Raw genomic sequence first — 16,483 nt, forward strand, 5'->3', positions numbered from 1 at the left:
TTGTCTGATTATTGGCCTGGCCTTTAGGGCTTAGGCAGAGATGTGATGAGCCTTGCAGGAAAAATTAAAGAAGATGTAAACAGTAAATGCAGACATTTTGCAACATAGCTAAAAATAAATTGCACTACAGACAATTATGCAAGTTTTACTGGATACATTAAAAAGACATTAAATGCACAGCTGTTTTAAGTGTCTTAAGCTGATAAATTAACTGTCTAATAAATTTTAAGATTTGTCAGCTAATAATGCTATTTTATCTGCTTTAACATATGCCTTCCTAGTTCATAAAGCATTATTGTAAGTGCCAAAAGGAGATAATGTGCATTTTACAGTGTTATGTCTTAAGTGGAATGGATCATTGGCTATGAAGAAGTGTGTTAATAAATCTCCTAGGCTTTGTTAATTGCACTCAATGAAGTGTCACTGTTAAAACACAAAAGATGTGATAGAGAAAGCTGAACATAATGTCTTTCAGTTTTACAATTAACAGTTCACTAGGCAAATCGACCAAAAAGACCATAATTTGTTGAAGCCTTATTAACTTACATTTTTCTAGTCAAGGTCATAATTGTGGATGGTTTAAAGCTATCTTTTAATGCTTATCACAAAAAGTAACCTTGCTAGAAAGAAGAAACATTTTCCTCCAAGTGGCATGAGATGCCTACCAGGTTCCAGAAAAATAAAGCAGCACTGAATCACACAATAGTCTTTTAGAATCATTCACCGTCAAGCACATTTGTTTGTCCTTGACCTGAGAAACATACTATTTTATATTGCTTGTCCAAGATAGTAAGTGAAAGACAGTAGTGCACAAACTATGAAATTAAAAGATACTACTTCGGAAACCCTTAAGTATAAGCCCTTAGCCTTTAAAAAGAAAAGTAATAAAATGTAAAACTTTAATTTATGTGAAATTGATTTATTCTTTCATTTTAAATTCAGATGACACCAGCATATTCAATTTGAAAACTCTGTATGAAAATCTCTTTCTTATGAGTTTGGGAAACTTACAATGAGAATCATGTTGTTTATATATGTTGCTTTAACATATAATGAGAAGTATTTTTCTTTTGTTACTGTTGTGAATTTACTTTTGATTAATTTTTATTACCCTGCCAGTTTTCAATTCTGACCCCACAAAATCAGGAGTTGCATCTTTAGTAATACTATGGCTTCAACAATAATTTTCACAAAACGTGTAGATAAAGCAAATGGGAAACAATGAAACTGCAAACTACCTTTAAAGACAGATGGAACATCATCTTTTGGGCCAAGTATAAAATATTTCATATGTTTGTTTTAGTATAAGATTCTCCAAAATAATTAACAACCCAAAAGCAAATTTAAGTCAATTCCAGAAATCCTGCATCAATTTCTATTCAATTCCTGACTAGTTGAGTGATCCACTAAATCCTCATTTATTTATCTATAAACTACAATAAAAATATCTACCTTATAAGATCATTGACAAGATCAAGATAGAAAATTTATGTGAAATACTCTGAAAAGCCAAATTAGTATTATTTATCCTTAATTGTGTGTTAGAATATCAATTATATAATTCTTAATATTCAAAAAACTTTCATATCTAGTATCTCAGTTAATTCTTACAATAATCTTCTGAGGAAAGCAGGACAAGTACTTCTAAAACACAAAATATTTTCTTTTTTTTCTTTTTTTTTTTTCTTTTTTTTTTTTTCCACTTTCCTGAACTTTATTAAAGAAAAAGCAATGATGGTAAATCTCGAGAACATAGTCAAATTTCTAGGATTCTTCCCCTGAAAATGTGACATTTGATTTACAAACACATTCCCAATTGTACTAAGTAGATGAGAAGCTGAAATCCTAAAACGTACATCTTCCAACTTTCCCCAGTCTGTGGTCTGTCTTTGGATCAGCAATAATTGCCTGAAGAGCTACTATGGCTTCATTAATTTTTGTCTGTAGCTCTCTGAGCTCTTCTATATGCAGCAATCGCAGAATTTGAGCAGCTTCATTAAGAACTGCATCTCCTGTGTCAAAACCAAGAATATGTTTGTCTAAAGCAACAGGCAAGCCCTCTTTCGTTTGATTTGCTTTAGCAACTGCATCCTATGTCAGGCGCTCCTGGACCAAAATGCGAATTGCCTTAAGCATTACCAGTTAATGATCATGACGCTGAATCTGAAGAAGGTTAGCCAAAGCCATTACATCAGCCTTAAAACCAGGATTATTTACATCCAAATTGATCAATGGCTCTGCATTTTTAGCTGCATTGTCAGCATTTTTTGTGTTATCAGGTACCAAGTCCTTGTATTTTTCAGCATTATCTCCATATTCAAGTCTAACAGCTAAACCAAGAAGCCAGTCAATTGCTTCTTGTCGATCTTGAATCTTGAAAGGACAGTTAACATCTTTGAGATACTTTTCAAAGAACTTGGGCCAGTCACTGCTGTGGATGTTTCTTAAATTACCTCTGTCTTCAATCTTGTAGTGTCTGATTTTCTGGTCTTCAAGCCAAACAATAAAGTTTCTAAATTCTGTTTCATCTTTGCAGTTGAAACCAGCCGGGTTGTGGTAGTCAAGGGCCGTCAGCTTGCGTCGGAACATGGTCCCCGCGTCTCGCTCTGGTCTCCCGGGGTTCGGCCGGGAGAAGACAGGCGAGGAGGAGCGGGTGGCGCAAGCACCGGCGACGCGGCGAAAGGGCCCACAAAATATTTTCTAATGGCTTATTAAGTATAAGGTGTTATGCTAGAGGTTGTAATTCTATAACCAAGTATGATACTGACTTCATCTCTCTTAAAGCTCATCATCTGGTTGAGTAATCTTGGTGGTATTATGACAGAGGCAATTAAAACTCAAAGAAGGGGAGTTACCTTCTTTAGGCTACACAGTAAGACTAGAAGGAAAAAAATACTTTAAGCCTTCAGACATAGTTCGGTTTTAAAAACACCCTGAAGAAGTGAAGTGAAGTCTCCTAAATGTCAGTCCAATTCTCTTTAAGTTGCTCACACTGTTTTGCTTAGACCACACAGAAAATGAAAGTGGGATAGATTAAATGTTAGAAACTATTGTGGGCATTCTAAATTCTTTGATGATATTTGAACTAGATGGGATGGAAGGAATAGAGTGAAAGAACTTTAAATCTTTTGTGCTATATTCAGTAAACTATTTGAGTAGAGCTGCCTCAGATAGCTTCATTTCTGGCCAGACCACCCCAAGGGAGTGGAAGTCCTAATTATCTTCACTACCGATCCTCTTTTTGATTGAGTATGAATGGGAAGATTTGATCTTAAGTGGAGATTATGCACTATGCTATGTCAGCCAGTTTTCAAATAAGCTTAAAAGAAGCTTCTTAAAGAATATACATCATCATCATTAGGAACAGTAGATTGGCAGTGTTTCTTTTCTTAAACTCAAAAACTGTTTCAGTCACTTTTGTTTTTGAATTGCTCCTCTACTTGTGGTTAGAAACTGCAAGGAAAGAAATACTATCAGCTTGTTTATTAGTGTCTTTAGTATATGTGTAGAAAAAATAAAAAAGTTATTCAATCTTCATGGAATTTCTTGGTTAATGATAGGTGTACAGAGGATTGAGAAAGTTAGAAGTATCAGAACTTCCAAAGATAGTCAAGTTAAAAAATGTATGTACCATATTCTCAAGATAAGAATTGTGTATTTTGGGCTGTCTGAGTGGCTCAGTTGGTTAAGCGACTGCCTTTGGCTCAAGTCATAATCCTGGAACCCAAGGATCAAATCCCACAACCAAGATCCCTGCTCAGCAGGACGTCTGCTTCTCCCTCTGACCTCCCCTCACTCTCATGCCCTCTTTCTCTCACTCATTCTCTCTCTCTCTCAATAAATAAATAAAATCTTAAAAAAAAAGAATTGCATATTTTAAACAAGATGAATTAGAAAGAAATAATCAAGACATTTAAAAAGATAGAAGGATTGATAATAGTAAAAAGAAGGATGGAGAGGGACAAAAAATGAAAGAATGGAAGGAAAAAAGGAAGGAAAAGAAGGAAGGAAAGAGGGGGGAGGGAGTGAAAGTGGGAGGAAGGGAGGAAGGAAGGAAGGAAGAAGGAAAGTAAGGAGGGAGGGAGGGAGGAAAAGAAAGAAGAAAGGGAGGGAGGAAGGAAGGAAAGACAGGAAAGAAAGAAAGAAAGAAAGAAAGAAAGAAAGAAAGAAAAGAAGAAGGAAGGAAGGAAGGAAGAGGGAGAAGGGAGGAGGGAGGAGGGGAAGAAAGAAAGAGAAAGAAAGAAAAGAAAGGAAGAAAGAGAAAGAGAAAAGAAAAGAAAGGACAAAAGGAAGGAAGAAAAAGGAAGGAAGGATGAGTGGAAGAAAGATGAGCATACTATATTAAAAGATGAGCAGTGTGCATATTTGGAATGTGCTATATATTATTCTAAGCACTTTGCTTATTTTAGCTCTTTTAATCTTGGCAATAACCTCATGAGACTGGTTATATAAGTATCTTCCATTTCACAAATGAAAATTAAAGGTACAGAGGGAAGTTAAATAACTTGATCTGGATCACACAGCTAGCAACTTTTAGAGACAAGGTGTCTGATTCCAGAGCTTAAGATCTTAGCCACTACAGCATATTCACTAAATAGTATACTCTTTCCATGATCTTCCAGGAAGAGAATAAAATAGCCTACCTTCTCAAGTGTTCTTACAGCTGGTTCTATTTCTTGTTGCAAGAAAAGGTGAGCTAAGATCTGGGGGAGATATCAGGGCTATATTGAGTTTGTATTATATTATTATAATATAATAATAAATTATATTTATATTAAATATAAATATTATATTATAAATATAAATATTATTTATACTTAAATATTTATATTTAAATAAATATATTAAATATATTTATATTTTTAATAAATATTAAATATTAATATTTAATAATTAAATAAATATTTGTGAGTAATGCGTATTTAAATATAAATATTTATACTTTAATATTTATATTTAAATACGCATTACTCACAAAAGATTATACATGTTTGTTTTTAATAACTTTCATTATTTATTAGAGATTTTTTAATTTATTTATATTCTTCATAGACAATTTAGAATATAGATATAGAAAATTATAAAACTAGGGGTGTCCGAGTCACTCAATTGGTTAAGCATCCTACTCTTGATTTCAGCTTAGGTCATTATCTCAGTGTTGAGAGTTTGATCCCTGAGTTGAACTCCACACTGGGCATGGAGCCTGCTTAAGATTCTCTCCCTCTGCCCCTCCCTCTCTCTTTCCCCCATGTCTAAAAATATTTATAAAAATAATCGAAAGGCCCATAATCCACATCCAGCCAAACATAATCTATCATCTATCATCTATCTATGTTTACACACACACATGTGCACACATGTGCCCACAAAATCAACCATCTTCACAAAAGATGTGAAACATAACTTAGTGGCCATACAACTAAAAAAAAAAAAAAAAAAAAAAAAAAAAAAAAAAAACATGGTATTTATCAATAGTAAGCACAATGTGAGGAAACAAAATTGTATGCTTTAACTCCCAAGATGCTAAATTGATCTTTAATAGAAGGAAAAGTTCCAGAAGCAAGAAGCCAAGAGGTCTGCTCTAGTTTATATTGTTCCCACTACACCTGAAAAATTATGTTTAGTTATGGACTCCACGTAGGATATTAACAAACAAGTGTCCATTCACAAGAAAATGTCTGGGATAGGGACAGCTGATTGGCTCAGTTGGTTAAACTTCTGCCTTCAGCTTGGGTCATGATCCCGGTGCCCTGTGATTGAGTCCCACATTAGGCTCCCTGCTCGGTGGGGAGCCTGCTTCTCCCTCTGCTGCTCCCTCTGTTTGTGGTTGTACTTTCTCTATATATCTCTGTCAAATAAATAAATAAAATCTTGTAAAAAAAAAAAGAAAATATCTGGGATTGTATAGGGGTATAAAGTCATGTCAGAGTAGGAAGAATTGATAGAGCATAGAAGTTAGAATACTGAGAAGTCCAAGTACCTTCAATTTCTGTCTTCAGATAGCTGAAGAACTGTTACATGAAATAGCAATAAAACCTGTATTACCACACAACTCAAATTAGGAGAAAATTTTCCAATGTTTTTGAGGAGAACAAAGGTGGAATTAATTGCTTGGGAAATTATTGAGTTATTTGTCAGTGAAGGTGATCAAAGATAATGCACATTCACTTGTTTAAAATGTTTCAGAAGGGATTCAAGCTTTCGAGGAAAGCATTGAAGAGTCTTGCCTTTGTTCAATTTGGGTTGTTATAACAAAAACACCATAGGCTGTGTGTTTAAACAATAAAAATTTATTTCTCACAATAGTGGGACTATAAATCTAAGATTAAGTATCCAGCATATTCAGTATCTAGTGGAGGCCCACTCTTCAATTCACAGATGGCACCTACTCACTTTATCCTCACATGGTGAAAAAAACAAGGAGGATTTCTGGGTCTCTTTTATAAAGACACTAACCCCATTCATGAGGGCTGTACCCTCATGACCTAAACACTTCCCAAAGGACCCACCTCCAAACACCATCACATTGGAGATTAGGTTTCAACATAGGAAGTTTTGGGGGAAACATAAACCCATTCTATAACAGGTCTCAAAAGTCCTCCTCTACCTTTGAGTCTATATATATAAGTCCTGAGCCTTAGGCATTCAAAGACTTTAAAACTTGAGTGTGATCTTGGGTAAACTTGTGAAGGTAATCCATCTTAGTTTTCAGTACTACTTTCTGTTGTTGGGATCTTTCACTGTTACCTTTGTGCAATAAACCTCACTTTCACCTCCTCAGGAAGTAGAAGCTCAGGTGCCTACTGGCAGGTCTCAGGCCTGGCTTCCCCACCTGCCCCAGACTTCCCCAGCCCCACACAGTCTTCCATTCTCTTAGGTGCTAGCAATTCAGACAGTAATGCAAGCAAAGAAGGTTATAACGGGTTAATAGTTTTATCCAAACAGATACAATATTTGTATTCCATTGTGACATCCTCCATGCAAAGAATCAAAATATGTAAGGCAGCAATGGCCACGGTCACCAAACTATGGAAAGAACCAAGATGCCCTTCAATGGATGAATGGATAAGGAAGATGTGGTCCATATACACTATGGAGTATTATGCCTCCATCAGAAAGGATGAATACCCAACTTATGTAGCAACATGGATGGGACTGGAAGAGATTATGCTGAGTGAAATAAGTCAAGCAGAGAGAGTCAATTATTATATGGTTTCACTTATTTGTGGAGCATAACAAATATCATGGAGGACAAGGGGTGTTAGAGAGGAGAAGGGAGTTGGGGTAAATTGGAAGGGAAGGTGAATCACGAGAGACTATGGACTCTAAAAAACAATCTGAGGGGTTTGAAGTGGCGGGGGGTGGGAGGTTGGGGTACCAGGTGGTGGGTATTATAGAGGGCATGGATTGCATGGAGCACTGGGTGTGGTGAAAAAAATAATGAATACTGTTTTTCTGAAAATAAATAAATTGAAAAAAGTAAAAGCACACACACAAAAAAAAAAGATGTAAGGCAGTTCAGAATGAAGTCAAACACCTACAGTGATTTCAGGTCCTGAAAAGAGGAATGAGGAATGAGGAATGCAGGTAACTTTCACAGGATGAAGGCTATTGTGAGAACTTTTTAAAATGTATTTTCTCTAATATACTCTGTCTACCAGTGAATCATAAGCACAGTGGAAATCCAGAGATAGCATCAATATATCTAGGGGATGTTTGTGGACTCTTCATCATCAGAGATCTATAAAAAGAGCATAAATTAACCTTTCTGGGATGACAATAATACCTCTAGGTCTTAAACTACTCAATACCCTTCCATACACATAATCTCATATCAGTCTTTTAAAACTGTGAAGCAGGTGAGGTGGGAATAATTATCTTAATTTTACAAATGAGAAACCTACAGTTCAGAGTATTTAAATAAGTGGCTTACATTACTTATGCTTAATTAGGGATAGAACCAAGATCCCATATCCTGAAGTCATTGTTCAGTGATATTTTCCATGATGATAATTTTTAACGTTACAAGTTAACATATATTGAGTGCTTAGTATACAGTTAGCCCTCAATTAAGCAATTCACTTATATTATATCACTGGATCCTTTGGAAAACTCTGTGATGTGGATACTATCATTCCAGTGTTACAGACATAAAAACTGAGGTCATAGAGATTAGTGACTTGTCTCAGACTGTGTAATTAGTAAATAGTATATTAAAAAAAAGTAAATGGTATATATAGCATTTTAAGCCAGATTTGTTTGACTATTAAGTCCATACCATTTTTTCTTTAAAGCCACTATCTTTACATTTTACTGGTCCTAGACTGAGTTGTTTACTTTTAAGGTGTGATTTCCAATTTGACCTTTTTAATCATTTGTTAAACTCACATATGATATTCACTTTTTAGTTTTGAAACTCAGATATTAGGCACCAAAGATAGACAGCTTTCGTTTTTCAAACAGAAAATACATATGCAAAATGTAAAATTGAATATATTATTTAACATATAATTCATATAACAAAAGTCAAAGAATACAGAAGAGAATAGAATGAAAAGCACATTTCTTTTTCATCAGTGAATCACCATTCCTGAGTTCCCCAATAACCCCATCCCTCATTCTTTTTAATGTAAACTGTTTTTTAAAAAGATTTTTATTTATTTATTTGACACAGAGAGAGAGATCACAAGTAGGCAAAGAAGAAGGCAGATAGAGAGAGGGAAACAGGCTCCCTGCTGAGCAGAGAACCCAATGTGGGGCTTGATCCCAGGACCCTGAGATCATGAGCTGAGTTGAAGGCAGAGGCATAACCCACTGAGCCACCCAGGCACCCCAACCCCTCATCTTTACTGCTCTCCTTCGAAAAGCAATCACTCTTATCAGTTTCTGGTTTATCTGTCCAAAGATATTTTATTGTTTTAGTCATATAACTTTATGTATATATTTATGAATATGTATATGTGTATAAATATAAATATGCAACGGTACATGATATATGTGAATATGAACATCTCTATTACAAAAGGTAAAATTCTTAGAGGTGGAATTGCTGGAGCTCATGGTATGTAAATTTTGTTACTTTGATAGATATTGCTAAATTCTCCTCTGAAAAAGTTGTGTAACTTTAAGTACTACCAACAATCAGATGCCTGATTTCCCACAGCCTTTATGACACAGTATATAATCAAATGCTTTAATGTTGTCAAAACTATAGGCAAAACCTAGCATCTCATAATTTTAACTTATATATATTTTCTTATTATTGATATGATTCATTTCATATGTTTAAAGGCCATTTGCATTTTTCTGAGTTGTCTAGAAACAGCTCTGCTTATTTTTTCTATAGGGTCGTTGGCTCTATCTCATTGATTTTTATTTATTTATTTATTTTTTTGGTAATGGAATAAATTTATTTATTTATTTATTTATTTATTAAATTCTTATTGTGTTGTGTTAGTCACCATACATATACTAGTCATCATTAGTTTTTGATGCAGTGTTCCAAGATTCATTGTTTATGTACAACACCCAGAGCTCCATGCAATAAAAGTCCTCCTTAATACCCACTACCAGGCTCACCCATTCCCCGACCCTCTCCCCTCTAAATGCTCAGTTTGTTTCTTGGAGTCCACAGTCTCTTATGGTTCATCTCCCACTTTCTTATCGATTTTTAGAATTTAAGGTATAGTAAAGAAATAGGAGGGGAACCTGGGTGGCTCAGTGGGTTAAGCCGCTGCCTTCGGCTCAGGTCATGATCTCGGGGTCCTGGGATCGAGTCCCACATAGGGCTCTCTGCTTCAGCAGGGAGCCTGCTTCCCTCTGTTTCTCTCTGCCTGCCTCTCCATCTACTTGTGATTTCTCTGTCAAATAAAAAAATAAAATCTTAAAAAAAAAAGAAAGAAATGGTGCTTCGTCAGAGGTGTATCTTATCTTATCTTTTATTTCATCTTGTCATGTGCATTTTTGTCTTTATTTATGGTATACGTTTCAATGCATACAAATTTTTAAAAGATTTTATCTATTTGACAGAGAAAGACACAGCTAGAGAGGGAAACACAAGCAGAAGGCATGGGGAGATGTAGAAGCAGACTTCCTGTGGAGCAGGGAGCCTAAGCAGGGCTTGATCCAGGATCCTGGGATCCTGACCTGAGCTGAAGGCAGGGACACTTAATAAACTTAGCCACCCAGGGGTTCCTCAACGCATACAATTTAAAATGTTAAAAGGTCATATTTATTTAATTTTAATGGTTTTTAGGTTTTCTGTATTGCTTAAGAAGGTCTAATTTGTCTAGGATTTTTAAATACATTCCCTATGTCTTCTAGATTCTTTTATAACTGCTTCTAAAAAAGCCTCACTTGTGAATTAACTGTGAACAAAACAATCTGATTTCAGAGATATATTATCTGAGTGATTTCAAATTTTTAGCAAATATTTAAGAAAAATAAACTATAGGCACGGGAGTCAAGATGGCGAAGAAGTAGTAGCAGGCTGAGGACTACTTCAGCTAGCAGGAGATAAGCTAGATAGCTTATCTAAAAGATTACAAACACCTGAAAATCCATCGGCAGATCGAAGAGAAGAAGAAAGAAAGAAAATTCTGGAAACAGAAAAAACAACCACTTTCTGAAAGGTAGGACAGCGGACGAGAAGTGAATCCAAAGAGACGGGAAGATAGATCCCGTGGGGAGGGGCCGGCTCCTGGCAAGTGGCGGAGCACAAAATCAGGACTTTGGGAAAGTCTTTTCCGCTGAGGGACATTCCTCCAGAGGCTAAAAACCGGGGCGAAGCCCACGCGGGGTCCGGGGTCACAGGTCCCACAGGGTCACAGAAGGATCGGGGGTGTGCTGGAGTGTCGCAGAGCTTGCGGGTATTGGAACGGGAAAGCCAGCTACAGAGACAGAGCCAACAGTAAGCTCACAGCTCGGTGTTACCTTGAACCAGTCGCAGGCTCGATGAGCTCAGAGCGCGGCCGGAGGTCAGGCAGACGGGAGTAACTGGGCTGTTCTCTGAGGGCGCACTGAGGAGTGGGGCCCTGGGCTCTCGGCTCCTCCGGGCCGGAGACCAGGAGGGCCACCATTTGTATTCCCGTCCCTCCGGAACTCTACGGAAAGCGCTCAAGGAAACAAAAGCTCCTGAAAGCAAACCCTAGCGGATTACTCACCCCGGCCCCTGGTAAGGGCGGTGCAATTCCGCCTGGGGCAAAGACACTTGAGAATCACAACACCAGGCCCCTCCCCCAGAAGATCAACAAGAAATCCAGCCGAGACCAAGTTCACCTACCAAGGAGTGCGGTTTCAATACCAAGGAGAGCAGCAGAATTCCAGAGGAGGAGAAAGAAAAAAGCACGGAAACTCATGGATTTTTCCCTGTGATTATTTTTAGTCTTGCAGTTAATTTAATTTTTCCTTTTTCATTTTTTTTTTTTTTTCTCGCCTTCGGGTAAAATTTTTTTTTTTTTTAACTTTTACCTTTTCTTTTTAAACGTTTTTTTTTACTAGTTTATATAATAATATATATATTTTTTTACATTTTTTTAGGTGTTTTCTTTTTTTGCAAAAAATTCTTTTTTTTCTTTTTTTTTTTTTTTTTTCTTTTTTTTTTTTTTTTTTTTCTTTTTCTTCTTCCTTTTTGAACCTCTTTTTATCCCCTTTCTCCCCCCTCACGATTTTGGATCTCTTCTAATTTGGTTAAAGCATATTTTCCTGGGGGTTGTTGCACCCTTTTAGTATTTTTTACTTGCCCCTTCATTTACTCTTATCTGGACAAAATGACAAGACGTAAAAATTCAACACAAAAAAAAGAAACAAGAGAGGCAGTACCGAAGGCTAGGGACCTAATCAATACAGACATTGGTAATATGTCAGATCTAGAGTTCAGAATGACAATTCTCAAGGTTCTAGCCGGGCTCGAAAAAGGCATGGAAGATATTAGAGAAAACCCTCTCGAGAGATATAAAAGCCCTTTCTGGAGAAATAAAAAAGAACTAAAATCTAACCAAGTTGAAATCAAAAAAAGCTATTAATGAGGTGCAATCAAAAATGGAGGTTCTCACTGCTAGGATAAATGAGGCAGAAGAAAAGAATTAGTGATATAGAAGACCAAATGACAGAGAAAATAAAGAAGCTGAGCAAAAGAGGGACAAACAGCTACTGGACCACGAGGGGAGAATTCGAGAGATAAGTGACACCATAAGACGAAAAAAACATTAGAATAATTGGGATTCCAGAAGAAGAAGAAAGAGAGAGGGGAGCAGAAGGTATTACTGGAGAGAATTATTGGGGAGAATTTCCCCAATATGGCAAAGGGAACGAGCATCAAAATTCAGGAGGTTCAGAGAATGCCCCTCAAAATCAATAAGAATAGGCCCACACCCCGTCACCTAATAGTAAAAATTTACAAGTCTCAATGACAAAGAGAAAATCCTGAAAGCAGCCCGGGAAAAGAAGTCTGTAACATACAATGGTAAAAATATTAGATTGGCAGCTGACTTATCCACAGAGACCTGGCAGGCCAGAAAAGAGCTGGCATGATATTTTCAGAGCACTAAACGAGAAAAAAACATGCAGCCAAGAATACTATATCCAGCTAGGCTATCATTGAAAATAGAAGGAGAGATTAAAAGCTTCCAGGACAAACACAAAACTGAAAGAATTTGCAAATACCAAACCAGCTCTACAGGAAATATTGAAAAAGGGGTCCTCTAAGCAAAAGAGAGAGCCTACAAGTGGTAGATCAGAAAAGGAACAGAGACCATATACAGTAACAGTCACCTTACAGGCAATACAATGGCACTAAATTCATATCTCTCAATAGTTACCCCTGAATGTGAATGGGCTAAATGCCCCCTGTCAAAAGACACAGGGTATCAGAATGGATAAAAAAAACCAAAAACCCATCTATATGTTGCCTCCAAGAAACACATTTTAAGCCCGAAGACACCTCCAGATTTAAAGTGAGGGGGGTGGAAAAGAATTTACCATGCTAATGGACATCAGAAGTAAAAGCAGGAGTGGCAATCCTTATATCAGATCAATTATTATTTTAAGCCAAAGACTATAATAAGAGATGAGGAAGGACACTATATCATACTCAAGGGTCTGTCCAACAAGAAGATTTAACAATTTTAAATATCTGATGCCCCCAATGTGGGAGCAGCCAACTATATAAACCAATTAATAACAAAAAATCAAAGAAACACATCAAAACAATAATACAATGATAGTAGGGGACTTTAACACTCCCCTCACTGAAATGGACAGGTCATCCAAGCAAAAGATCAGCAAGGAAATAAAGGCCTTAAATGACACACTGGGACCAGATGGACATCACAGATATATTCAGATATTTCATCCAAAAGCAACAGAATACACATTCTTCTCTAGTGCACATGGAACATTCTCCAGAATAGATCACATCCTCGGTCCTAAATCAGGACTCAACCGGTATCAAAAGATGGGATCATTCCCTGCATATTTTTCAGACCACAATGCTCTAAAGCTAGAACTCTCAACCACAAAAGGAAGTTTGGAAAGAACCCAAATACATGGAGACTAAACAGTATCCTTCGAAAAAGAATGAATGGGTCAACCGGGAAATTAAAGAAGAATTGAAAAAAATCATGGAAACAAATGATAATGAAAATACAACGGTTTCAAAATCTGTGGGACACAACAAAGGCAGTCCTGAGAGGAAAAAATATATAGCGGTACTGCACAATCCTTTCTCAAGAAACAAGAAAGGTCTCAGGTACACAACCTAAACCCTACACCTAAAGGAGCTGGAGAAAGAACAAGAATAGAAACCCTAAGCCCAGCAGGAGAAGAGAAACTCCATAAAGATCAGAGGCAAAATCAATGAAATAGAAACCAAAAAAACCAAATAGAACAAATCAACGAAACTAGGAGCTGGTTCTTTGAAAAGAATTAATAAAATTGATAAACCCCTGGCCCGACTTATCAAAAAGAAAATAGAAGGGACCCCCCCAAATAAAATAAAATCATGAATGAAAGAGGAGAGATCACAACTAACACCCAAAGAAATACAAACTATTATAAGAACATACTATGAGCCAACTCTACGGCAAACATTTGACAATCTGGAAGAAGAAATGGGATGCATTCCTAGAAACATATAAACTACCACAACTGAACAGGAAGAAAGAAAAGAAAGCCTGAACAGACCCATAACCAGTAAGGAGATTGAAACAGTCATTAAAAATCCTCCAAACAAACAAAAGCCCAGGGGCCAGACGGCTTCCCCGGGGAATTCTACCAAACATTTAAAGAAGAACTAATTCCTATTCTCCTGAAACTGTTCCAAAAAATAGAAATGGAAGGAAAACTTCCAAACTCATTTTATGAGGCCAGCATCACCTTGATCCCAAAACCAGACAAGGATCCCACCAAAAAGAAGAGCTATAGACCGATATCCTTGATGAACACAGATGCGAAAATTACTCAACAAAATACTAGCCAATAGGATTCAACAGTACATTAAAAAGATTTATTCACCACGACCAAGTGGGATTTATTCCAGGGCTGCAAGGTTGGTTCAACATCCGCAAATCAGTCAATGTGATACAACACATCAATAAAAGAAAGAACAAGAACCATATGATACTCTCAATAGATGCTGAAAAAGCATTTGACAAAGTACAACATCCCTTCCTGATCAAAACTCTTCAAAGTGTAGGGATAGAGGGCACATACCTCAATATCATCAAAGCCATCTATGAAAAACCCACCGCAAAATATCATTCTCAATGGAGAAAAACTGAAAGCTTTTCCGCTAAGGTCAGGAACACGGCAGGGATGTCCATTATCACCACTGCTATTCAACATCGTACTAGAGGTCCTAGGGCCTCAGCAATCAGACAACAAAAGGAAATTAAAGGCATCCAAATCGGCAAAGAAGAAGTCAAATTATCACTCTTCGCAGATGATATGATACTATATGTGAAAAACCCAAAAGACTCCACTCCAAAACTGCTAGAACTTATACAGGAATTCAGTAAAAGTGTCAGGATATAAAATCAATGCACAGAAATCAGTTGCATTTCTCTACACCAACAGCAGACAGACAGAAGAAAGAGATATTAAGGGAGTCAATCCCATTTACAATTGCATCCAAAACCATAAGATACCTAGGAATAAAACCTAACCAAAGAGACACAGAATCTATACTCAGAAAACTATAAAGTACTCATGAAAGAAATTGAGGAGGAAGACACAAAGAAATGGAAAAATGTTCCATGCTCCTGGATTGGAAGAATAAAATATTGTGAAAATGTCTATGCTACCTAAAGCAATCTACACATTTAATGCAATTCCTATCAAAGTACCATCCATCTTTTTCAAAGAAATGGAACAAATAATTCTAAAATTTATATGGAACCAGAAAAGACCTCGAATAGCCAAAGGGATATTGAAAAAGAAAGCCAACGTTGGTGGCATCACAATTCCGGACTTCAAGCTCTATTACAAAGCTGTCATCATCAAGACAGCATGGTACTGGCACAAAAACAGACACATAGATCAATGGAACAGAATAGAGAGCCCAGAAATAGACCCTCAAATCTATGGTTCAACTAATCTTCGACAAAGCAGGAAAGAATGTCCAATGGTAAAAAAAGACAGCCTTTTCAATAAATGGTGCTGGGGAAAATTGGACAGCCACATGCAGAAAAATGAAATTGGACCATTTCCTTACACCACACACAAAAATAGACTCAAAATGGATGAAGGACCTCAATGTACGAAAGGAATCCATCAAAAATCCTTGAGGAGAACACGGGCAGCAACCTCTTCGACCTCTGCCGCAGCAACATCTTCCTAGGAACAACGCAAACAAAGGCAAGGGAAGCAAGGGAAAAAAATGAACTACTGGGATTTCATCAAGATCAAAAGCTTTTGCACAGCAAAGGAAACAGTAACAAAATCAAAAGACAACTGACAGAATGGGAGAAGATATTTGCAAACGACATATCAGATAAAGGACTAGTGTCCAGAATCTATAAAGAACTTAGCAAACTCAACACCCAAAGAACAAATAATCCAATCAAGAAATGGGCAGAGGACATGAACAGACATTTCTGCAAAGAAGACATCCAGATGGCCAACAGACACATGAAAAAGTGCTCCATATCACTCGGCATCAGGGAAATACAAATCAAAACCACAATGAGATATCACCTCACACCAGTCAGAATGGCTTAAAATCAACAAGTCAGGAAATGACAGATGCTGGCGAGGATGCGGAGAAAAGGGGAACCCTCCTACACTGTTGGTGGGAATGCAAGTGGTGCAAGCCACTCTGGAAAAACAGCATGGAGGGTCCTCAAAATGTTGAAAATAGAATGCCCTATGACCCAGCAATGGCACTATTGGGTATTTACCCTAAAGATACAAATGTAGTGATCCAAATGGGCACATGGCACCCGAATGTGTATAGCCAGCAATGTCCACAATAGCCAAAACTATGGAA

General features: G+C 36.9%; 1 pseudogene; it reads right to left on the reverse strand.

Moving 5' to 3' along the window:
* Positions 1-1,814: 1,814 nt before the first annotated feature.
* On the reverse strand, positions 1,815-2,676 carry LOC101689210 (annotated as a pseudogene).
* Between the last annotated feature and the right edge of the window lie 13,807 nt (positions 2,677-16,483).

Source organism: Mustela putorius, unplaced genomic scaffold, assembly GCF_011764305.1.
Source record: "Mustela putorius furo isolate JIRA1106 unplaced genomic scaffold, ASM1176430v1.1 tig00537334_pilon_pilon_pilon, whole genome shotgun sequence".
NCBI lineage: Eukaryota > Metazoa > Chordata > Mammalia > Carnivora > Mustelidae > Mustela > Mustela putorius.